This window comes from Stegodyphus dumicola, chromosome X1 (genome assembly GCF_044657685.1).
Source record: "Stegodyphus dumicola isolate Sdum_Otavi_A_Nest chromosome X1, ASM4465768v1".
In the NCBI taxonomy this organism is placed as follows: domain Eukaryota; kingdom Metazoa; phylum Arthropoda; class Arachnida; order Araneae; family Eresidae; genus Stegodyphus; species Stegodyphus dumicola.
In genome coordinates this window covers 211,731,340-211,757,483 of record NC_140780.1, presented here as the reverse complement: position 1 = coordinate 211,757,483, position 26,144 = coordinate 211,731,340, and positions in this window count along the sequence as shown.

Below are 26,144 nucleotides of genomic sequence, written 5' to 3'. Positions count from 1 at the left end.
GTAGAGCCACCAGCCTTCAACTTGAAAGAACTGCATAAGAAAGCAAAAAATAAAGTTGGAGCATTTGCAAAGAAATACTTCAGGTTTATTTGACAACACCCCAGGATTAATCCATATGGTAAATCACTTGATTGAAGCGGGAAATAAGTCAGAACCGCGTAGAAAAAAATCGGCATGCTGAAAACAAAAATAATAATCCGCACAAGCAGTTCCTATGCTAACTGTTTAAAGCTACGCAGAAAAAAAAGAACCTTCCTCCCACCAATCCATGGGCCTGGCGATGCTACGCAGAAAAAAAGAACCTTCCTCCCACCAATCCATGGGCCTGGCGATCCGCTACTGATTACAGAATCTAAGCAATGTAATAGAATGTCCGGTTTGCCCTTTAATGCTAAATGAAGATATCATTAGGAAAATTAAATCTACAAAATTTGTGACTGTTAAATTACATTAACTACTTCTTTCCGTATTCCTCATCATAATGCGAATAAATTATTGTTAATATTTGAAAGTTTAAGGGTGACAGCTTATGGCAGCCTTGCCTTGCAATTACTTACTGTCACCAGCTCTGCCAAGGCTTTATTCCGGCTTTAGGATCTTGCTAGCCAACGTTTAAAATACGCGCCGCTAGTTACCTTGTGCCATCTTAAGTCGTCAATTGTGTAGGTAGTCTCAAACTATGTTACCTGGTTTGGAATTTAATGTTACTTCTTATTAATTTATACACCCGCCAAGTAGGGGATGTTCGTTTGTCGCATAAGCAGTGGTTTCTGTTCATTTAAGAGTTAAGTAAAAAGGTTATTTTAACCTTCTCAAGACGACCATTTGTTTATGATTAAAGCAATAACTTGCTTCCGGCCTAGTAGAACCTGCAAAACATTGTCTAAAGCTTATACATATTGCAGAATACTACAAGTTTTATACTCATATTTCTGAGTTTAGATAACTGCAAAAAGAATTTTCATTACGTAAATGTGTCTACTATATTAAAGGGGATATCTAACACTATCTGCTTTAAATCTAACAGAAGTTTAATTATCTTTGAAAAACGAATAGCATTTATAGAGGGTGTTTGCACCTTTTTAGAACGATTTTGATAAAGAATTAAGAAAACAGCAAATGTTTTGAATAAAAATTTCTGGCAAAAGTTCATCATTTGAATTGAGAAATACTATATATGCATTTAAATTTGTTCTTTTTCAAAATGTCGCGTGTAAACAAGCTTTGGATTAAAGTGTATGTTTTTGCGCTTTCTGAAGAGAAATATTACTGTGCTATTCCGTTACTCGAAAACGTTGTTAAATATATGCTGCTAAATTTTCAAGTGCAAAATAAGCAGCATTATTAATGGGAAAGGGAAAACCACAAATCCTGTACACGGAAAGAAGATTTCAAAAGAATACTCGTAAAAAATCCGTATATCGCCAACACATATATCTGTAGCAAAAATGAATAAAATAGCATACCAAGATCTACAACTTAAAAAAGCGAAAAACTTAATGCTCACCAGCTTTTTCGGAGGTGTGTTGCTGTATGCAGAATAATTTGTAGAACCCTATAAGAAAACTGTTTAGCAGGATATGAATAGAAATACATTGTGTCCTTTGAAAAAGCATGTATTTACCTAAACGCCTGCAACAAAATAAAGGTCTATTTATTATCGAAAGTGCAGAAGAGAAAAAATAATGTGCATAAACCTGGTTCCGTCAGTGAAGAGAAGTTTATGTAAGAGGCTTATGGCTGTCGCAGGATTATGTTACAATGGGAAAGTAAAAATAAGAGTGAAAAAAAAGGCTAAACTCAATTCATCGTATTATCAGTGTAAAGTTTTATGAAAGTTATCCCAATGATTTTCCAAGAATGAAATTTTAGACCAAGCAACAAGTCATACTTTGAAACGTACTACTGCATTCCTTGAAAACCAACACTGTCTTGCCACATATATTGCATACAAACTTGACTGCCACATATATTGCATACATACCTTTCCAACGCATTTGTGCGAAATCTGCAGACTTTCAGGCCTTTTGTGGACTTTCAGGCCTTTCGTCGCTTGAAGGTAGCACTTCCTAATCGCAAACCCACCGCGATTGATGTAATCTGGGAATTAGTGGAAAAGCAATGAAAATTAATACCCTTTCAAGCTTTATGAAAAGCCTTTCTATCATGGAAAATCTGATACAGACTTACAGCCCAGAATAAAGGCTATCAGATCGAACATTTAAAAATTTTAAACATTAATTAAACGACTCGAAAATCGTTCTAAAATATGTGAGCACCTTCTGTGATAACAAAATTAAGAATAGTAATAATTTATACCTTAATTATGTTAAATGGATTTACGCAGGAAGCTTCTTGCAGTCGTTGAAATGGTATGGTAGTTCGCAAAACAGGCTGGCATATATTGTTCGGGAAATGTTCGAATCCCGAAGGAGGCACATATGCTTGCAAATGCATAGTGTCTTTGTGGCAGTTAGTGGTTACTTAAATTTAATGTTTCAAGAGCTGGTGTTAGAGGAAGAGCGATGCTAAATATCTGGATTTCATTCATTGGAGTGTTCTTAGACATGCCTAGGATGGAGACAGGCAAAGTCGTTCTGTCATCAAAGGTTCCAAATTTGTTTGCTAACGATAGGCTCATTCTTATCCGCACGTGTGATTGCTCATCATGATTTTTTCTGATGACTCGCTGAGACATGAAGATAAATATAATAAAAAAAATATGAAACCGTGTCATAAAATTCTGGTTTTCATTTCCCGCTGTTGAACTAGTGAGTTTATTTGGTACCCAAGAAACTTACAAAGCGATCACGAAATTTAAATACCAAATTAATGAAATTTTCAGATATGAAATATTTTATCCCTATTCATCAGCACTGAATTAATTTAAATCATATTTTTGCATCTTCAGACATCGTAGCAAATGAATGATATATTTACTTTCATTGAAAGTTAGAAACTGGCAAATAGAATTCTGCGTTTAGTAAAACATTGCACTCAAGTGCAAACCTAGAATAAGTGGCGTTCATAAATGCCTAAATATTAACTTCAAGTATTAAATACAAAGTTAGAATAATCATGTCCTCTATTTGTGTAATTACAGCGGTAAATAAAAGTCTATGTGCGTCTCGTATAATTTGAAGTTTCACAGTAAATGCAAAAAAAAAAAATGAAATTAATAGTTATTTTTAAACTGATTATGGCAAAGCCAAAAAAACTGTAATTTCGAGTTTATAAACGAAAATGATAGTGATGGTTAGGAATTCCAACAAGAGTAAATGAAAGCTAGTTCAAGGCCAGTTTCATTTCCACAAATCAATTGCGTGATATACATTTTAGCATTTACAGCTCTTATGTGTTTGGTTTCCATTCCATCAAGCTGAGCGACACCGTTCGTGGAAAATTTAAACTCATTTTCACTGAGCCAATAAATAATATAAAATTAAAGCAACTTGTAGTTAAATTACAAAAGTTTAATACTTTGTTGAGCGATGTAAAAAGAAAAGCAAGAAAGAATAATGGGTGTGAAAGTATAATCCCAATGCATCTCGGGGGAACAGCCGGACACCTTGCCCCTGGGGATTATATCAAAGAACATGTTCTCCAGGTTAGGGGTTGGTCGTGTGGCTAACTACCCATCCTGTAAAAAGTTTATTCATAGACAAATATTACCAGACTACATGGAACGACAACGAACATCCACTGCACACCGAAATGCTTCTAGGGGATCTAGAGTTCAGCCAATACATAGTTTATCATATACAGGCGTCTATGCAATTCAGAAACCATTTTACGTTCTACAATCAATTTCGAATTATTGAACTCTGTTTTAAAATTTGCTCTCACATTTCTTTGAAATTGCCGAAATTAAACCTAAGTTTTTTCTTCCCTATCAGAAATATTCACATGATTGAAAAAACTTTTACATATTATATTTCGTTTTTAAAAACTAAGCGATATATTTTATCCATAATTATGTAATCTTGAAAAGGTTACTTAATGAATGATGACTTAGTTATCATCTCGTTCATTAAAAATAAATTGTTATTTTTTTTTTCCTCAGGTGCACTTTCTATGTATGCCACTTTCTATATATGCTAAGTAAGAGCACTGTGTTCATGGATGAAATTAACTTTGATAAGTAAATTCAGGTATGTTACTGTTATAACGATTTCTATGAATGCGACATTTTTAAACCGTTTTCCTGAAGCACATGGAATATTATTTTCCAGCCAAACAAAACATAGTAACTTACTAATATAACTAAAATACTAATAATACAAGATATAAAAATCAGTCAACATACTCATACAATTCAGTCAACTATTATAATGCAAACCTCAAAATCTAGCAATCATACGGAATTATTTTGAAGAAAACTCAACAAACCATAATAAGCATTGCAAATCAATAGCATGCTGAGAGAAAAACTTGCCGTTTAGAGCCGATAAAATAAAAATGACTTTACGCATCTATGACCTTACCAGATCTTTTCAACTTAATGCAACGAGTCATCATCTAATGACGTAGTAAAACCAGCTCCTTAAAAAAAATTTTCATAATTTAGTACACACACATATATATCTATATAGATATAGATATATATGAAGCAATATATGGAAGATGTTAGGTCAGTGAGACTCCTAAAATAAATTACTTTGTAGATACACAAATTATGAAAAGAATGCGATTTTCGTTATTTATTTTGAAATGAGCTACCGGAAAAGGAATACGTATACTAAAATTTCAATTGCCCTGTGCAATTTTCTTTGCACAACATTGTAAAATTACAGCTTTTATCATAGCTTTGCCTTAGTCTTTTTAAAAAATTCTGATTACTTGAGGCAAAGATTAAATAAAAGTCTCGAAATCATTATATGAGTGGGAAAATTGTGTTATAAATAAATATATCTAAATACATTCATGACACATTTTTAACTAACGTTTTGCATATGACACGTTTATATTTATTTTACGCTTAGTTTCCATAACATTGTCTTAATCTGTGTGCATTTCTTCAAAATATTTGATCTTAAAATTTGAAAATTAAGTCCTTGCCTTTAATTTCAGTTTCTTGTCAGGTGTATTATCATTTTAGTTTGAATATTGTTACACCGAAATACTTGGGAATTATTTGTAGAATTTTACAATTTTATATCTAGCTAAAAACAGTGAAGTTATTCCCAAAAGAAATGAGTAATTAAACGGTTGTTATTTAAGCTGTATTTACTTAACATCAAGATAAAAAGACATTATTTGTTTTGAACACTGTCTTTAGATAATTTAATTGTCTTCCTGGGGTACCTTCGTAAACCCCATTTAAGGCGCAAAAGGCTTTAGATTTTCCGTCACGCATGCAAAAAACAATTTAATTGGTTTACATTAGGCCCGCATTATCGAAATAATGCTGATGCAAAATTTTGTTCATAATCATTCGCAATTCCTGCTCTGCTTTACTTCTAATGCTAGAAATCGTTTTGTTTCCTTTGTGTGTTTGATTTCCTTCCTAATTTCATTTTTAGTACTTCCGACGTTCCTATTAAATATGGCCAAATCGACCGGTCGATTGTCGATGATGATGAGTCTAATATCCCCTCCCTTTTACTTTCCCATATACTACAATACGGATGCTCACTTCCTTAAACTCATCATCATCAATCCTGCGAAGTAGACTATGTATCGATAAATAAAATGCTATTGTCTCTTAAGGGGTGAATAAAGATTTTCAATACTCCGGGCTCTGAGATGTGTTCATCTGAGGATGCGGGTGGGATAAATGGCCCTTTATCCCAATAGATAGGCGCAAAACATTTTGAAGTTTGACCATCTGGGCAATTTACCTCTCAAGCGGCAGTTTAATAATCTATTACAATTTATAGGGAAATATCTTTGATTAATAACTTTCCTATCAACCTGAAAAGTAATAAAAAACCTACTTCTTCATGTGAAGAATTACGTAAATAGTCTCAAAAGATTTTATCTCATAAATTTTTATATCAATTCAATCTTTCCAAATACAGCAATGAGCAAAGCTTGATTTCATTAATTATATAATAGAGATGATAAGTATTGATGCTTCTAAAATAGGATTTTTCAACAAATTTATGTCACTACTACATGTAAATCTCATCTCAGAAACATTAAATGTCATAAATATTTAAACAAACTAAACTGAAATTTTTTTAAGAATAATTTTCTAAAATTATTTTAAATGCTTTTTTGAGATCAAATATGTATATTGATTTGTGAATTTAAATCACAGTTAGGTACTGAAACCATATTTTGTTTCGGTGAGAGAAAGGTTAAAACTAAGGTGTGGCTCACTGAGAAACGTACTATGGGGATCTTCCAGCAACCAAGTGGGTGTACTAATCACTACCTTACAAGGACTTACGAAAATAATACCTTGAATTCCTTACGCTCTTTCCGACTAAGAAAGGCGAGATTCAGTCGGTTAAATCAGTATGGTAATGATTTAACACACTCATTTTAGTTGAGGCACGATTGTAACGATGGTTAGTTTTTCTCGGAGTGGGTAATAAGAACAATTAACTGTGCTGCTGCCGGAATTCTAACCAGAGATTTTACAATCGCAAACTGGCTATGTTAACACTTAGGAGGCAAATGGAGGGATTGCATTGAATGGGAGAATGAAGACATAAAAGAATATAGTTAACGTGAAGTTCCAAATGATAAATGAAAATTGATAAAATAATATAAATAATATACCAAATAAATTTTAACAAAGGCACTAATAATTAAATTAAACCTTTGAAACCAACTAAATAGACGGCTAACCTAATCTGAACTTAATATATCTAATAAGCTCTATAGCATTATGAATACAGAAATTAAGGAGCCCATCTCTATTACAGATTTATTTTTTTCTATACGTAAGTTTAAAATAATTAATGAGCTTATCCATTAATCATACAAATGACTCATTGCCTTTACTTCTGAAATTTATTACAAAATTTCTACAAATTCGACTGCCACTCAATATATATTTACTGTCTACTTTCTAGACAGTAATATATTTTCAAATACAGCTATGAACACAATAAGTAAAATGTAAATAAATCGCTGACAATGTAACTTCGTAACTTCCGGAGCAGAAGACTTTTACGCAGACTTTAAACACTTTTGTCGGAATTTTATTATCTTAAGAAATGGAACATGAGAATGATGATTTTAAACATTCGGTAAAATATAATTCTTAAGAATTATTCCTCTGAATGTAGCTCAAATAATATTTGTGGTTAAACTATTCCTACAAAAATGGAATATTAGAAATTAACCTAAACAACTTATGTAGGGTGTCTCACTTCTTTTCTGGAACAGAGCAAGAAATAAAAAACAGATAATGATACATAGGTTCTTAGTAATGTTAATCAATCTTCTAAGACATCAACTCGCCTTGGAATTGCTACGAGAGCTCTTTTTTTCTCGTACAGCACTTTTTGCTTCGTTCACCAAATGTTAGAGAAACATTTAAAGACGACATTGTTTTTGGTGGATCACAAAATCTTGTTGAGAAAGTAACATTACCCAAAATACATCATACGTTAGCTGTGCAGTTCCACATGCAAATTAACGCACTATAAACATAGCTTAAAAGCAGCAATTTAAAATTGAAATTTAATGAAGAAAATTAATTTAGTGTTCCAAACATGCATTTTTCCTTTTCACTTCTTCAGGATGTTCATATAAGTTGGAATATGCATGGCTGAATGAAGGTACAATACCTGAATAGGATACATTAAAATAAAACTAATGTTTAATTAACTTATTTAATAAAGGCACATCGTTTTCTTTTTTCTTCAAAATATTCTTGTTTCTAGAGAGTTTTCCAACTCTCGTATATTAGGTTTATTTTGATCAAGAAACATGCTGCGAAAAACAATGCTTTTAATCCGTTTTGTTTTACCTCATTTGGTTTTCCCTCGCTGGCAAATTGACCGTGATCTGAATTCTGGAGCCCTAGACGTATTTGCATCTAAGTTTTAAATATCCCTATTAAATAATTCCCCAAAGCTTTGATAGAACTTTGATAGCTAAAGTGATAGCATAGTGATAGATTCAATACCATTAATCCTGAATAAACTGCAGTTATGCGGCTAATTCAGACTTTATAACAATGAACAAAGAAACGAAATTCTCGATACCCTCCTAAATGTCTCGTTAGAAAAATGGGGCTTCAAAATTAATTATTTTCAGATTCGTTTGTAACTTTACTCTCATTTCGATAACAATTTATTTTATTTTAACTTACAGACTCAAAGTCTGATCATTATACTTTGGTTATGAACTATTTCGCTTATTTCTGAAATTTTACCTTTAACATTATATCGTAATATTTTATAAGCTCAACATTACATTAAAAAAACCTATTTTACTACAGCAGTTTTACTAGATATTATCACATATTTAGAAAATGCTTTCTATAAGCACTTATTCTTGTTTCCTTCCAGTTCGACAGTCATCCCTATTCAAAATTTAGTCATTTATTTGCAGAGCTAAAATCGATGAAAATATCTGAATGAGAATTTCGCTCTCTTTATTAACTCCGCAAACAATAGGATTACGCATTCTTTTCACGTCTATTTGATCATTATTTGTAATAATCACTAGTAAAATCAGTTTATGTTTCAAATCCAAAGCCGTTATCACGTTGCATAGGTTATAATATCTTTCCAACTACTTTCCTGAAAATAGTGTAACTTTATTCTTCAGTCCTATTCACCCTTTGAAAGAAGTACTTCTACGAATATGATTCGAATTATGACTTATCAACAACTAAAATTATAATCTTATATACTGCATTATTTAAAATATCTTATGGATATTCCCTTATTGAAAAATGAAACTAATTTTAGAATTTCGGTATATTTGCCATGTATAACATTATAGACTAATTATCTTGCTTCACCAATGAGCTTTTCTTTTTGATAATATTATCCAGGACATGAGGAACAAGAAATCTTAATTTAATTTTCATTTTATCATGCAGCTGGCTAAAATTGAATTAGCTATAAGAAATGCATATATTTCTTAAACATTTCTCAATCAAGTTAATAACGTAGAAAATGGGTGCAGAGCTTCTTTTGTTCAAAACCAAGTTTGAAATTAGATGCCATAAGAGGCAAAGAGGATTAAGAAACGCGACAAAATTATACATTGCCATTAAACTTGCTCCAAAATATAAGGCTCGCATAAAATTGCTGAAATCTCTGGGAAAATTCGCATGTAAAAATGATTAACATTTTACGGTAAAAGCATATTAAAAGTAAGAGTTATAACACCTCTAAGTTACATAATAAAGCAGTCTGAAATTCAGATATCTCATTTAAAAATCGGGTTTATTCTTTTATTTTTAAGTTGGAAATCTCATTATGCCTCGAGTAAAAACACTCTCATTCCACCATATCTCAGAATTCTATTAATGTAGTCTATCGGGATTGCAGATAGTCTTACCTCGAAAATAATGCTCACGTTGTTCGAACATCCAGTGACTGTTATAAGAATTTACAATCGATGGATGCAGGAGGACCACACAGAGCGATGTACAGGAGTTGAACGACCTCAACTCACAAACGCTGAAAATGACAGACATCACGTCCGCATTGCTGTTAGTGATCGCACAGCAATATATGCAGTCTGTTTCACGAGATTAAGATACATTGCACAACACCAGATACGTACAGCACGACGACGTCTGAAACACCAGCAACATCAGTAAGGTGATCATAGTTTCGGTTTATTTTGAATCTACAGGGTACGGATCATTGCCTAGGAAGAACGTATAGTCATGTCATCGTCTCGTCTGAGGAATTACGTTTTGCTTACAGCATCATTATTCCCTATTTCTCTGTGGAATCATCGATACAAGAAAATGTTGTATAACATTTTTCACTGATATCACCCGAATTAATTTTTTACTGTACCATTCGATACACATACCATTCACCTCTATTCCACACATCCAGCACTTCGATTAGCCACCATTACATTTCTGACTTATTTGATGCTCGTTGATCTGCCATATTTTGGTGGCTTCCGTGATGCCACCTTTCAGCAGGATAGCGCACAATGCTTCCATGGTACCTCTATTGTCCTAACTGTCTTCAATACACACCTCCATTGTCATAACTTTCCTCAGTACACAGGTTGTTCTAATTATGTCTTGGTCAATATTTTCTCTGGATCATTCAGCAACTATAAACTTCCGGTTAATGATTGTTGCGAGAATGGCTGCATGAAATTATACGATAACTAATATGACAGATGAAGTCTGGCATAGAAACTGCAGTCAAAACCTGGAACTGCATTGACTGCAGTACCCGTAACTGCCATTCAAAATCTGTTCGCGCACTCACACACACTGCCGTACAACAGTTGGCATTGTTGTTAATGTTGCCAAATAGGTTTCTCGAGAAATTGATTGTTGCCTGCTCTTTTGCTCAAAATTACCAGAAACTTAAATAGTTTCACTATTTCATTATAATGTTTATGTAAAAGATCCTGTTAAATGCTCTTCATCATCGTGCAGTATTTTGTGGTCAAGAGTTAGAAAAAAATAACTGGTTTAAATGCTTTCAAAAGTGCAAATAAATTCATGTGAACATTTTCTTTTCATGTCATCAATCTGGTTAATTATGCGTGTTTTGCAATTCTTCTCTACTACGCAATTCTGCTTTAATATATTTTTATAATGTGCCCTTCCGCAAAGTTTTTTTTTTTTTTATCTCACTATAAAGTTGTATTATGCACGACAAAGGGTGGGTTTAAGAAAGAAAATGATGGAGCGGAAAAGTTTAGAGACGTTCTGCCTCGAAAAAGTGTGTATGTTTTTTTTTTTGATGTAATTTATTTTATAAACTTCGTATCCTCCTTTAATCAAGGTACTTGTTTACTATACCATCATTTTTCTTTTTAAGCAGAGAAACTGATAACCATATTGATGGGAGGCAATTCACAGGCAATATTTCTTTGCCTGTGAAAACTGATTTGTCATTATCAGTAAAATACACGTTATGTTAATAAGGAGGTACTGTAAGTTGACTGAAACTAGTTATTTTACATTTGTTTTCGCTGAATCTTTTCTGAATTGAAGTTTTCAAAACTAAGGTTAATTCTGAGGCGTAGTTTAACGTAATAACGGGCATTTGCAGATAAAAATGGTTTGCAGATAAATTGTAAGATATTAATCAATATCTTACTCTACCATAAAACCAGAAATAATTGACATCATATACATAACTTATATAAGCATTGTCCATTCTGTTGCTTAACAAAGCATAGAAAACGTTTCTTCCAACTGAGAAAATTTCATTCCTTTTTGCATTCTATTTTAGTAGTTTGCTAACCATCAGAATAGGCACTTTGCTGTCATGAGAAAAAGATCTCCTCGTCAAATAAAATTTAGTTAAAGGTAGTTCCTAATTTCGATAATTCAGTAGGTAAAAGTAGATATATTTATTTTTTCAAGGGGTCCAGGTTAGCGATTATTAAGATCATGATTTTTAAAATTTCTTTGCAAAAGCCTGAGAGCTAAATGAATATTATCAAGAAGTTATGAAGTGAGATTCTATTTTGCAAAGAAATTCATAGAAATCATACTACAGTATCAAATTTATATCTTAGTAATATGGTATATATAATGAATTTAATGTGTATCAGTACACAGTAATGAAGTACATTATACACTTAACATCCAAACATGTTTGATGTCTCCTTACGATACAATGCAAAACGCTGCGTTATGAAATCATTTTTTTCTTAACATTGATAATTTCCGTAACAAAATGACCGTAACTACAGTATGAATAAATTACTATTGCCAGCTATGATTCTCAATTGTTGTGGTTAATGTACGAAAATATTGCATGTTTAAAAGTGAAACTTATAAGTATAAGTTTCACTTTTAAAGGGCCTTAAGACAATTTTTTAAATGTGTGTTAATATCTTCATAAATATGTAATGTAATATGTATAAATACATTCGAATAATCTGTGATTCGCGGCATGGAAACAGCAGTTATTCAACCAGTTTTGAACACGTAATGAAATTACGAATCTTTCACATTATTTTATATTCTACAATTATTGGGTAAATTTTACTCCCGAGTTCTTATTATGATAAAAGTGTTGCTAAATATGCATTACATAAAATATTTTTTAGATATTTAAGAGAGTATTTAGTCATTTTAATTAACAATATTTAACAGAATTAGGCATTAAAATGCCAATAATCAAGACCGCATAATTTATTTGCAAAATGTAGGATAATTGTTTTAACTCTGACTTATTTGTACTGCTGTAAATTTGATTATGATGAAGAATTAATCAAATATTTAAATTTGAAGAAAGCCGTTTTCAATAAAGCAACTGCATCTGCAAAGAATTTCCATATGTTTACTGTATTTATCAGCTTTTCTAAATATGCTAAACTATAGATTTTGATTCAAAAAACAGTGATGATACTCTGCCAAGAAACGTATGTGTTGGCTTATTGTATTTAATCATCTGTTCTATAATTAGCTCAGAGAAAGCAGTTTTAAATTACCATCAGAGAAACTACTCAAAATAATACAAATAAATTTATAGATTTGTCTAAAATGCTATATGCAATAAATGCGTAAAGAAGCAATGAATCTAGAAATCTCATTACTCAGAGGAAAAAAGTTGTAATAGTTGATGTTTCTCGCAAACCAAAATTTCTCTGCTTCAGAGAAGTCATCTTTCTATAAAGTAAAATTGAAGTTTATACTGAAATATTACTAAAAAAAAGAGGAAATTTATAAAAATATATTTCATCTTTAATAAGAAAAACCAGTTTGAACTAAGCTTTTTAAGAGGAAAATATATGCATGAATACCTCTTCTGGAAGGAATAAATGTATCATTATATCACTTCATTTTGATTTTACTTCTTCTTTAAGCATTGAAATTTAAAGCTTTCTGAAATATACATGCTTTACATAAATCTATATTTTATTTGTTCGATTGTTTGTCCATTTATATTGCAATGCAGAAATCGATTCTACTCATATGATCGATGCATTTCCCTGGTGAATGTTACATCGATTATATTTGTCCTCATAAAATTCTTTTATCTATTTTTCGTATTTATCAATTACTAGAATCTTTTTATTTTTCCTTTGAGTAAGGAGATTGCTGGATTCATTGCTTCTTTACACATCTGCACGATTTTTTTGCATGACGTCTGTACGTACGGACCGAATAATACATTGGTATTACCAAAATATATTGTAAAATGGATTTTATCGTAAGGCGTGCCCGTACGTCCGTAAGTATGTATGTACCGCTCAAAACTCAAAACGATTAACCGTAGAACGTCAACACTTTGTGTATGAGACTGCTATACTATCTAGTTGTGCAGCTCTTTTTTTATTGCAGTCGGCAAAACCAAACTTATTGTTGCGTTAAACGGGTACGTGGATTTGGAGTGATTGACAAGAACACTAGATGAAAAATCAGACACAATTTATTTAGCCAATATTACTCAGGATAGCTCCAAAATCACGTTTACAGTAGTCGAGAAACTACTACACACGCGCTGAAACAATCAGCGACACAGCCTTCAGGCTATAACGGTTAGGACTGCTTCCCGGCAAAGCACTAGAGTACAGCTCCCGATTCTGTTCGGTCGTTCTCGGAACTCAATATACTCTCGAAACTCTCCAGGCTACAACTCGTGATGCACTTGAAGATACACGCTGACTGACTCCTTATCCTTATCCCCACAAATATCGCTGAAATATCGTGCAAGGCGCGACGTCTCTGCCTCGGTGACAAGCAATGCCGAAGGCATATGATGTTAAGAATGCCGGACGAGTAATTCCAGTAAAGAGTCCTGAGCTGCAGGGGGAGGAGCCTAAAACAAGGCAGACGCAGAGAGAGGTCAGTCATGATCCGTAGGTGTGGCTGCAAGCAAGAGCAGGAACGCAGAGTCCAGAGGGTGGTGCCATCTTCTGAGGCTCGAACACATTAGAAAGTAAGCAGAGTTAAATCAAAATTTATCTTACAGTGAAAATAGGAGAAATTACAAGTCCATTTTCATCATCTGTTCGACTATTCCCAGGGCGAGTAAAACGTTTTCCTCCGGAGATTCTATTTTCTTACATTTTACCACAAATTCGAGAAATTTGCAAGTAATCATTTGCAGATTTTTATCCATCGTAAAATCCTGCTTGGCTGGTGTAGCATCTGAGTGGGATTTTGATGGCAGACTTTTATCTTTAAAAACTGGTTTTACAGTCAACGGAGGCGAATTTTCTGACAGTGACTTCCACGCTGAATTCATTTTCTTCTTAGTAGAGGTTTCACGAACTTTTGGCCGAAATTCACACAACCTCAACTTATATGATCCTTTTTGTAGTTTGCGCAAGTAGGTTTCAATTCTTCAGCAAGTTTGCAGGTGTACGTCAGGTGACCCTGTCCGCACTTGAGACATCTTGGCGCGTTTATTACAAAATAACTGACCGTGGTGGTAGCGCTGGCCTCTAAAACATATCATGGTGCTTAGGTTACTTCTAAACCGTTTAAACTTGACCCGAAGATCCAACAACGTTTTCTTTCTATAAAAGCTCCTGCCTTCGTCATTCCGCTTGGATGAAGCAAAGAAAACCGGGAGCTTAACGTATTTGGCGTCAATTTTACTAGTAAACTGCGACATGCTGAGTACAGGAAATCCATCTCTTTCTTCAGGCAGTCTTCAGGCAGGCCGCGGATAACCACTTTTAGTGGCGTTTCTTTCTTTGGTCTAAACGTGCTGAGCTGTACCTCATCCTTCATTAGCACAGCTAGTGCTCTATCTCTATGATGCATCGAGTTGAAATTCAGAGTAATTTTGTCTTTAGTCAAAACACCAACGTAATCCTTAACTCCGTGTTTGGTGAAAAGTCCTCGAAAATCACTCCATTTCACATCAGGCCTGGGGCAGAAAATTGGAGTCTTTCATTTTTAGAATCAGTCTTATTCGCCGAGTCTTGAGTAAGATCAGTAATTGCTTTATCCGAATTCTCAACACAGTCCATGGACACAGAAACAGAAACTGTAGCAAGTGCTTCGAAGCTATTCTTCGTAACTACATCAGAAGCCGTAGCAGCAACGGGAGTCGTCTTTACAGTGGATTTCAACAGTTCCGGAACTGGAGCGGTGAAAATCTTCGCAGCATTCGTCGGCGTTTCCACTCATCATATGTAGATTTATCGGACTTGACAAACTGCTTTCTCTTTCTTTCAGCTTGTCTCCTACGAAGTTCTATCAATATCGGATCACTTTTCCAAAAACCCTTAAGATGATCTTTATCGTAGAATGGTTGTGCTAAATTGCATTCCTTATCCATAATGACATATAAAATCTTCTCAGCTTTAGGTAGCGCCGATTTTACAGGCTTGCCGTTTCTTAATTGCTCTTGTAAAACATCTACATTATGAAGAGCTTCTTACGTCGCTTTATTATCAGGATAATCAATTTCATGACCAAACTTCAGAAGAATCGCGTACGATTGGTCCACGAGGACCGAACGATGCTCATTAGCCATAGCGAGGTTGCACGAGGAAAGGGACGTACGATTAAGAAATCACGTGGTTAAATCCAGATAGCAGCGCAGTAGACAAACTGACTTCGCGTGGAGGCAGGGTTTATACAGTTTTTGGGAAGACTTCGCGAACAATCTGGTCCAAACCAGTAAGAACCCCAATTTTGTCGCATATGTAGCCAAATGGGCAATTTCGTGCCAAATCTGGCAAACCTGCCCTTCCTTGACATATTTAAGGCAACCCTAAACTTGCTTTTCGGGGAAGCTATCTTATCGCAGCAAGACATTTCGTAATAGGTTATACTGGGTGATTCTAAATTGTCTTTACAAATTAAAAAGTATGATAGTACTCATCCAGATTAGCAATAATTGCCATAGATCATAGGGTCTCATTCCACTTTGAGAGTCAGAAAAGAGGACTATTAGAATTCCAATCTAAACTTACAACAGTGTTGGGAGAGCGAATGAACGAGACCAAAATTTGCACAATCAGTTTAGTGAAAAACAGAGAGTGCAGAAAACGGAAAAAATCGAAAACTTGGCGTTCGAGTGTTTATTCGAGCTCAGACTTTGACGTAAACACTCAAATGCACATCTTTGATTGTCAAGGTGTCAACCTCGCAAACGATTGCAACAAGTTAATTATCTAATCAAGGGCTGAATATTATCAACTAACTCCAGCTTCCGTTGTATGCCGAGATTAGCATGAAAAGTTCATGATGTGTTCCCGCTGTCAGAACTTCGTATCCCATAGAAGGGAGCTTCAAGTAGAATGAGCGCAGTACAGTAAGTGCAAGAGGACAGGATAGAAGATAGAGAAGGGGAAAAAAACCTGCTAAGCTTTTTCCCCTAATAGATAAATTCCCCTTAATAATTTAGATAATTAACTTATTGCAATCGTTTGCGAGGTTGCCAACCAAAGATGTGCACTTGAGTGTTTGTCGTCAAAGTCTGAGCTCGAATTAACACTCGAACGCCCAAGTTTCCAGTTTTATCTGTTTTATGGACTCTCTGTGAGTTTTTGACTAAACTGATTGTGCAACTTTTGCTTTCATTCGCTCTCCCAACACTGTTGTAAGTTCAGGTTGGAATTCAAATAGTCCTCCAAATAGGCCTCTCAAAGTGGAATGCGACCCTATGTTCTATGGTAATTATTGCTCATCTGGATGAGTACTATCATCCCTCTTAATATGGAAAAACAATTTAGAATCACCTTGTATATGTACCCATCCTCTTACCCAGCTTAAACGTCCGTACTCAGCCTTTGTAGGACTGACAATCGATGGTCGCAGTCATTTTTCCATTTGGTGTTTGAATGGCGAAAACATTCATGTTTCGCAACATAAAAGTTTTAAAAAATTAATTTTTAGCAAATAACTTTTTGGCAGTCTTATCTTTTTAATACTCTCTCCTGATCCGTATACTTATATTTGGGAAACATCTTTGTACTCGTAATGAAAAAATAAAATCAGAAAAAGTTTTACTTCGGTACTTCAAAATTGAACGCTATATTTCATTTAAAATTTTCAGTATTTAATGTCATTTTCAATTGGTCTTGAGAGATCAGTTATTTAAATTGGAATGATTCGAGGAAATAATCTTAAATGAAGTGCAGCAAAAAAAGGTGCAAAATTTAATAAGCAATACAAGGAGAACATGTGGTCTCCACATTAGATTTTGAATTATAATGACGATAACTTTTGTGAAAATCCATTATAAAGAAACTCAAAATTTAGCACATATGAAGTCAATTCTGGTAATCATATTGTAATTGGTAAACGTTTTGAATAATTGTGATGTAAATGTTTTGAACAGTTTTTCAAATTTTGTTTATACCGATTTGTTCCATAACAAAGATATTAAAAGGTAAAAGTTCTATTAGGCATGAATTGTTAGTTTTAGTTTAGTTTTAGTCGATCGTATGTGTTTTTTTTTAATATCTTCAATAATATCGTTCAAAATTGTACATTTTAGTGTACAACTATTTCGAGAATAGTTGTTAATATGTTTTCGTAAAATTTGAAGGGTTTTTTTTTTTTTTTTCTTTTTTTGTTAAAATAAAGGTTAGTTTAGAAAAAAAAACTTAGTATTTTTAACGGAATTGATTTTAAAAGCTTTCTATTGAATTTAAAATAGGGTTAGAAGAAGGTAGATTATAATTAATGTTTTTCTTACAACCACGAATATTTCTCTTAGTTCCATTTTGATACATTTAAAGTTCTTATAAATTCAAGAGTTGTTTCAATCCTCTTTATTCTGATCTGAAAAAAAAAAAAAAAAAGAAATTAATTGTGTATTTGATTGATTACGTTTTCTTCTGCTTGCACCCAGATATAACTCAGAAACTTGGCTCTGTGAATTATTCTTACGTCTGCTCCTTGACAAAGACCAACAAATTATCAACTTTTGTTTATTTTTTTATTCCATTGTGTTGTTTTACATTAATTTAATTCTGTATTATTTTTACATTAATTTATTTCTGTTTAACGTCCTATTTTCAATTTTATGATTTATGTTGTATTTTTATTTATGCAGTCTTAATTTTATTCTGTTAACATTCTATTTTATTCTTTTATAAATTTCGCAACATTAACAGCATTTCATTACTTTTATCTCTGTGTATTTAACAGTTAAGAATAGCAGCTATTAACGCATCTACTCAGTTTCATGTTCAGTTCCTTTCATAACTGTTTTATTTATATCTTTCCAGGTCTGCTGGCTGTCTAATTTTGTTTTGGCTTGAAGATTCTCTTTAATAATCTCATTGTAAATTAGGTTAACTCCTTATCTGCCTTAACATGATACTCAGTTAAAAAATTATGTGAGCGAATTTCAGAATTCATAATTTTTAACCTTTGCAAAAGCAGCAATCCTTCTAATATTATTGCCATGAGACTTCAACCCTTTGAAAACCATACAACTGTAGATTAGAATTAATTAGGTGCAAAACACGCAATCTTAGTTATATTGGGCAAATACGAAATCTTTTCAGTCTCAGATTAGTAATCATCGAACTGTTATTAAAAATCATCAAAATTAGAAACTCTGAAATGAATAAAACAATTGACACAACAGAATATAAATGTTTTAAGAACCACAGCTTTAATGTTATTAAGAAGCAAATTCAAGTATTACTGCTCAGAATAAAAACAGGATTTTGCAAAGATATCTGAAAACACTGTAACCATACGAAATTTATATACTTATAATAGCTCGAAATAAAAATGAGGTAGAAATAATTCTTACATTTATCAATATTTTCTGATCTGCCAAAATAAATTAAAAGAGACGTTCTTTGTTGCAATGAAAAATTTAGTTATTATCTGCGTTCTTCTAACAATATTTTAACTAAACAGAAATTTTTCAAAGTAAACAACATTTTCTTTAAAATAATAAAAAGCGCCTTTTCTGAGTCAAAGAAATAAAACGATTAGCCACAGAACGTTGAAATTTTGTATATGGGACTGCTTAATATCTAGTTAAAATTTCAGAAAAACATTTTTGCAACTACAGTCCAAAATATACTGTATTGCTTTCAAACGGCCGGAAACTTACAATTTAATGACTTCGTTGGTAATGGTCATTTCCTGTCAGACCGTATCATCACTGAGAATGTTGTGAAAGATGCACCATAGGACAGGGAAATTTCGCATCCCCCAGGAGTTCCGCCTGAGTTTTAATGCATAGAGAATTCTGGGGGACGGTTCCGAGAGTCTCCAACCATTCTTCTTATATCCCCAAACCATGTGAAGGTACTTCCGGCTTGCCGTGTATTTTCAGCGTCCCTATGCGGGACAGGATTCTATTGCAGACAAAGAGGTTAATTTCACGGCGTTTTCATCGTATTCTTTATGTTTGACGTAGATACGAGCCAATTCCCTTGGCAAGTCCACCATGAAGACATCCTTCCCGTTAGGCCGATAACCACTGCGAGCTTTCCAGTAATCGAATAAACCAACCAAAAAAAAAAAAAAAAAAAAAAAAAAAACCGAACTGAGCCACAAGCTGTTGACAACACTATTTCACAGTATAATGCAATTTTTAGTTTATAATGTTGTTTATTCAATATTTTAATAGCAATAATTTTAATATTAAAATATACATTAATAAATATGTATTATATAATAATTATATATATTAATTGTTGGCCGTCCAAAATGCAACACGAAGAAGAAAAAGAGACACGAAAGCCAAATGTATTTCAGAGATTACACATAGCCTTCTTTGAGATGGAGAAATCGAGATAATCAGTAAGGACAGTTGCGCTGTCAATTGCGTGTCAGTGTTGTAATGAGTATCACGTTTGTCAATGAGCCCTGCTACAAGCCGCGGCTTTGATTGAAAGAGGCTTTGGTTGCATTGTTGGGGAATGTCAGCCCAATCACTATTTTGCCTACGTGCTTCCACATGTAGGCAAAACTCATCTGGTGTACCCTCTGGTTCGTCATGCTGGGTTAGGTGTTCTCCAGTCATTGACCAGATATGTTCGCTGGACGATAGACTTGGAGAATCGGCAGGTCAAGGTAACAATGCAGTATGGTGGGCTAAGCACAAAGCTTGAACATTGCGTGCAACGGGTGGTCATGCATTTTCCTGTTGAAATGTGGACGCAGGGAAGCCGTGAATGTAACGAAGGGGAACAGGCTGGACACCCTCAGAAATATAGCGTTAGCTGATATTTATACCGATAATGTATACTAGGGGGGGTGCAAGAGTGGAATCCACTACCACCTCACACCATGATGTTGTGTAGCAAATTCACTTAATTATTTTAATTACAGCTTATTAAAAATTAATTCCTTAATTTTATAAATTTATGCTACACAACGTGTATTTTAATTAATATTTGTACTGATTTTGTTTAATTTTAATTGGAGTTTGATACGAAAGATTTTGCAAGTTCTTTCACTCGTTACTTGTAAACGCGCTAAAACACACAATGGAATTGGGTGAATTTATGAGTAATAAATTTGATTTTATAGTACTTAATTTAAGTTTAACCTTTATTAATTAATACCAATAGAAGCAGAAAAATTAGCTCCTTAATTTAAGATCACTTGCAAGAGTCTAGCTTTAATAGATTTTAAGATATAGCAATTTATTTAAAGAAAATTTACAGTTCCTATTGTCTGAAAAACAATGGGGGAGGAAGCGTTAGAAAACACAGTTTTTAAAAAGATTTTTCGTTCCTTATCCTCGATTTCCGGCAGGGAAAATTTAGGTTTGCCACATCTACCTTGCACCTGCTCCAAGCTTGGCGAGATTTAAGTTCGTTTTAGTTCAACGCTTAGAAAAAAGGAAAAATTTACATAGTGTAAAGCGGTTGTTTTAACATCTGGGTTTTTCACAATTTCGGGCAATTTTGGATATTCCATCTTCTCTGACCTATATACGGCCCATCAGCTGCCGAGTGGTAAAGTCGCTGAACACTGGTAGTTCGGTCCAAGGTTCGAATCCCGCGAACGGGCTGGCTGCATGGGCGTTTTCGTGGTTTTCCCCATGTGTAACGTGTATACCAGCCAGTTTCCCTTAGAAAATCCTCCACGAAGGCATCCCTCCCCTTAGGCAGATAGCCCTCCAGGCTTTGCCATAATCACACTCACTCACTCACAATTTCGGGCGTGTGTTAACCAATGTGGCAGTCCTGTCACATCTATAAGGAGCTGCATTTTCTGGATTTGACTCTTTTGGGACCTCTTGTTCTTGCCATTTCGCTTAGGGTCGTCGTTTCGCCTCCGTTTTCCGTGAGGCCGACAATATATTTCCAGCTTGCCGTATAGTTTCTTCATAGGATCAGCGATGAGAGTCAAAAACCTTTTCTCGTTACTTTTGGCCCGAGAACCGCTAGCTTAGTTACTTCTGTAATTTTTTAAGAAGACAATGTAGCCTTATCCGTTGGTCAACTATCCATTGAAAATTTACTAACTCTGTGTGTAGTCATTCAAACTTCATCTACTGGGATGAGTGCTCGACTTTTTAAAGAGTATTCCAGCCACCCATATCTGTTGATTTTTTTTCCCTGACTTCATATGCTTCCTCTCCAGTCTCGTCAACTGGCGGTGCTGATTTCTCCAGCCTCTTGCCTCTTCAACTGGCGGTGTTTATTGTTCCGATTACAAATACATCTTTCTCTGCTGGATCTTACGGACTCCTTACATCTCTTAGTACCTGACCGCTCTCTTCGGAGTTTCCCTCGTCCATCTAAGAATTACATCAGTTTTCCAGCGAATTCCGGCTAGAAAATGCTATTCATCAGGACTTTACCTTTGAGTTCAGTTATATACAAGTTATATACCAGTTATATATATCATACACTTGTATTTCGCTCCTTTCCACCCATGTGGTCTCTTTCCTGTTACCCCGGCCTACAGATAAGTGAATCTAAAATTCTTATTTTCATTTATTTTTACTCACTGGCTCAAGTAAGTAACTTTTGCCTTCTATTAATTTGAAATTTGACTAGTTAAATAAATAGATTAAAAGTATAAGGTTTTAAATCAGGTTTTATGATTGATCTACCTTGCTATGAGATAATACTAAGGAAGTTTAAAATAATTGTAACAGAAGGAAAGTTTGAATTTTTTCTTTAACTATGACTTAGGGAAAGAAATATTTTTATTAACCCATTAGCCGCTGGTGTTGAGTTGACGCAACGGTCAAAATAAATGCGTATATAAATATAACTACGTAATATATTTTATACCAGCAGATGATTTTGTGTAGGGAATATTATGAAGATTATTTCTGTAAAAATATATTTTTCTTCAACAATCATTTTGATTATAATAATTAATCTCATACTTTAAGCAAAATTTAAGCAAAATTTTCGACCGATTATTTTTGCTGAAAATATTTAACGAAAGAATCGCCGTCTTTATGAGTGATCTATTTTTAGTCAAGGTCACTGTTTATCAGAACATTACATCAGTCAGATGTATATATTTGTGTTGAGAAGCAAGGAAAGCGCTGACGCAACATCAGCAGGATACGGGTAGTCAATCTCCTTTTTCACTCATTTCTTTCGTTGTTCTGGTTCATGTTCTGGTTGTTCAAAAATGCCTAGAACGAGGTATCTTACATTAGAAGAAGCCCTTCAAAGATTTTTTGATGAAGAAACAGATGATGATAATGTTAATAATGACCAGAATGAAACTGATATTGTTGTTGTTTCCCCAGAAATTGCAGAAACTAGTGACGAAGAAGAAAGAAATGGCAATGTTTTAAATAATGATAATGATATTTTACCAATTACTGCTGAGAAAATTGAAATTCACGTAAGAAGTTAAGTTTCAGCCTTCTAAAAGCAGTTATAGTCATACTAAAAAGTTTAAAAAGCAGAAGATTGAAATCTTGAATTGGATAAAAAAGGAACTGTTAGTTATGTCTCAGGAAGAACATGAAGAAAGAGATAGAAGAGAAATTATAAAAGACAAAATACAAGGTAAAACTAGTGCACAGATTTTTGATTTTCGTTTTGTTTTAGACAATTACTCTCTTCTAGTTGAACAGATAAATATATATGCTCAGAGGGAAAAAAACAGAATTTATTGCATCTGAAGCCTATATGAGAAGATTTATTGGAATATTATTGCTTATAGGATATTATTCTTTACCTCAAGAAAAAATGCATTCTTTTGATAAAGACATTTCTGTTCCTGTTGTACTAGAATTGATATCACGTTTTCAGTACAGGAATATGAAGCAGAATTTGCCTTTGGCAATAGTCAACTTGACAATACTGATAAATTATATGAGGTGAGACCTATCTAAACTTACTAAATATCACCACTTTTTACTACTGGAAATATAAAGTCTCTTTTAGATTTCCTATTGAGAGTGTAGAATTAGTCATAAATAGATCAGCAACAGGAAGACCTAGTAAATTCAAAACCATTGCATGGAGATGGTAGACATTTTATCGTAAAGTCCGTTGATAACAAAAGACTTTGTTGTAAAGAGTACCATAGCCAGACTGTTTATAGATGCAAAGTATGTAATGTAGCTTAACATCATGATTGTAATCAAGTTTTTCATGCTTGATTCCTTCAATTGAAATAATCTGTATTTGTAAAAGAAATATAATGTATATTTTAATATTAAATTAATTACAAGCAAACTGATTTGTAGATTTATAAAACGTTATACAGCTAAAAAGTAATCCTGCGCTCCACTCAAAAGAAACATCACACGAGTACAATCCTACTCACGAAACATCCGTAGTCTTATTCCATTGACGTTGCGCGAACGCAACACTCGCTTTTTCCACAGGTAAGAGCATTTTTTTTTTAATTTTCAATGTAAATTTATGTTATAAATGCTTAATTTGATATTTGTTATTATTTTCATGAGAAAAGAAACATTCATTGTAGTTTTGGCGGTTAATGGGTTAAAGTTGATTAGTAGAAAATCTCCTAAATTAAGAAATTTTTACTGATGAGTAAAATTAGTGTAATAATTAGTACATTAAGCGATTACCTCTGGTATGAAGTCTGTAGAATGCGGTTTTCCCCTAGTAATTTTGTTAAAGGTTGTTTTGTTGTAATTACTTTATATGTGCAATATGTTAAAAACAAATTAGTGTGTTCTACAGAACTTTACCAAAATCTTAGTTAAGGTACTGCAGGGAAAAAACAATATCAAGCAACTCGGTTATCCATCCCCGCCTTTCAGTGCACCACTGCAAACACAAACATAGTTTAAGGTAACCAAGGCAATGAACGCCTATCGGATAGTTCACTGTACTGTAAAAGGCGTCGAACTGTTCGTGCAGACAACGATTGTAGTGCACATCTAACAAACTGCATACGTTGTGATACGGTTGCGGATGTGGCAGTGCGTTCTATCAATGTAATGCGCACAAAATGCCTGTCTTCTCGTGAAGTGATACGAAGAGGCGATTGCCAATTGCTCTTGTCCAACAGTTGTTCTCCTGCATCCACAGATTCCATAAGTGCATGATTGTTGCTTGTCTATGCCCGACTTGCATCCATCGCGGTAAGCACACAGTGCAAGTTTCCTTCTGTCTGTATGCTTCCTTCAGGATGTTGCATTTTGGATGACCAGCAGTTTATTTAATTATTAATCACAAAGTAAAAAAAAAAAAAAAAAAAAAAAATTCAAAATCTAATCCAACTATGCGCTGATAGCTGCAACAGCTGCCGGGAATGAAGCAAAACAAGAGGGAAAAAAATAGTAAAAAATTTCAAAGCCATCCAGTATTCAAATCGGAACAAATCATTAGAATTAAGGTCGAGAGCTACAGAGACGAACTATAAGACAAAGTACAAAAACTGTGTGTATAAACTGCGCTATGTACAGAGATTTCGTTCTTTAACTTGCAGTTCGTTTTGTGAAACCTGGGAAGGGCATAAATATAAGAAAATTTTATACAATAATAGTAACTTGCATTTTTAAATTTTTTCTGGAAGACAAACTTATTTTTATTATTTTGTCCCCATTCTAATTAAAAGTTTATATGTAATTTGATTATTAAGCTCTTCTTTAGTAATTTCAAAACAGAATGAATTTAAAACAATGCTAAAATTATTCTTTATTTTATAAACGGAGACAATAATAAATTGACATTTAATTACTTGGTGACGTTTAAGAGTTCAGGGTATGTATTGTCAAAATCTTGGAATATTAATTCGAAAAATTTATATTTTTAATATACTTAGAAATATTATTTTTCCATTTCAAAAGGACACTAGCAGTGAGTCCAAATCAAGTTTCCCTTTTATGCTTTATTTAAAAATATTTGATTAATTTTGAAATTTATCCAGCTATAAATCAGAAACTTGGTTCTGTTGCTGCTTCTTTTATATGCACAAATAAATTGGAGCAGTAATTTCGCTTGTTCTTGAACACCTACATCTGTACCTTACAGATTTCAGAAACATAGCTAAAGGCAGGTGTTGCAAAAGGCGTTAACATATTGGAAGTAACGAAACGAGAGTAAAAATGTAACGAGATTTCAATATGAAATCTAAGCGCAGCATGACTTAGCTTCAGTTCAGAAATTCTCTATTGGCCATTTTTAAATTTCGGTTACCAAATTGGAAATTACTATTAGCTGAAGCCTTACGTAAGTGCCTGCGTCATTAGCATTAGATAAGAGTCATATGACACCGATTAATTTTAAAAGGACACAGTTTAAAGTAATGTATTTTAAGCAGTTACTATTTTGGGGAAAGAAGGGAACATAACCAAATTAAACTCGAGACTTAAAGGACTACTGCATATTCAAAATATAATTTATATTTTTCATATTTTTTATCTTATACACACACATATCTCTTTCTGTAAATAAGCCCACCAGCGGCCGAGCGGTAAAGACGCTGAACACTGGTAGTTCGGTCCGAGGTTCGAATCCCGCGAACGGGCTGGCTGCATGGGCGTTTTCGTGGTTTTCCCCATGTGTAACGTGTATACGAGCCAGTTTCCCTTAGAAAGTCCTCCACGAAAGGCATCCCTCCCCTCAGGCAGATAGCCCTAGTGTGCTTTGCCATAATTAAATACACACCAACACACACACTCACACACTTTCTGTAAATATATATATATATATACGTATGTGTATGT